We start from the raw sequence: 847 nt of genomic DNA on the forward strand, positions 1-847 counted from the left end.
CTTCTTGTGACTAAAAAATATGGAAAAAAAATAGAGGCTCATCATTCAATCAAAATGAAGATGAGTTGCTATGTTGTGTGTATCTAGAAATATCACAAGATCTAATTGGTAGTAATAACCAATCTGTGGGAAAATTTTGGGAAAAAATAAGTAAAAGCTACCACGAAAAGAAAACTGGAGGGCTGAGAAATTAGAAACATAAGATCTTTACAGAATAGGATGAATAACATTACATATGCTATTAGGAATCTGAAGAACTGCATCACCCAAGTGGAGAATATGCATCCAAGTGGTGCGTCCGAATTTGATATCGTAAGTACATTTGTTTTCTACTTAATTTATAAATAATTTTTTAATTAACAAATTCTATTTTTCAATATTCTGTAGATGAAAAAGGCCAAAAAACTCTACATACAAGATCCAAAACAAAAGAATGGTTTTAAATTTGACCACGTTTGGAATTTGATGAAGGATATATGAGTATTAGTATTGTTGTAGTAATTTAATTTGTGTAATATTTATGTGTTCATGTGAAAACTACACTAAATATAGTGTTATTTCAATACCAAAATGGTGTTATGGTTGGAGATGCCCTATATATTTCCGTAATGGTCTCATATATGTAATCAATGCGTTTCGAAGAGCTATATCAGAAATTAAAATCTATATTTATAAGACATAAAAGTTAAGGACTAAAATGATAAAATAATAAACTAGTAAAATTATTTATAAGATATAAATAAATGTAAGGACCAAAATGCAAATAAAAAGATGAAACTTCAAATTTGAGGTTTTGAATAGTGAAACCTCAAATATAAGGTTTCACTATTCAAAACCTCAAAATATG

The 847-nt window shown here is 27.9% G+C and overlaps 1 long non-coding RNA gene across 1 annotated transcript; it reads left to right on the forward strand.

The window, feature by feature from the left end:
- On the forward strand, positions 1–596 carry LOC110228611. The gene is made up of 2 exons (XR_002332079.1): positions 1–312; positions 388–596. It is a non-coding gene; the product is annotated as an uncharacterized LOC110228611 (long non-coding RNA).
- The last annotated feature ends 251 nt before the right edge of the window (positions 597–847 follow it).

Source organism: Arabidopsis lyrata (assembly GCF_000004255.2).
Source record: "Arabidopsis lyrata subsp. lyrata unplaced genomic scaffold ARALYscaffold_5, whole genome shotgun sequence".
Taxonomy (NCBI): Eukaryota; Viridiplantae; Streptophyta; class Magnoliopsida; order Brassicales; family Brassicaceae; genus Arabidopsis; species Arabidopsis lyrata.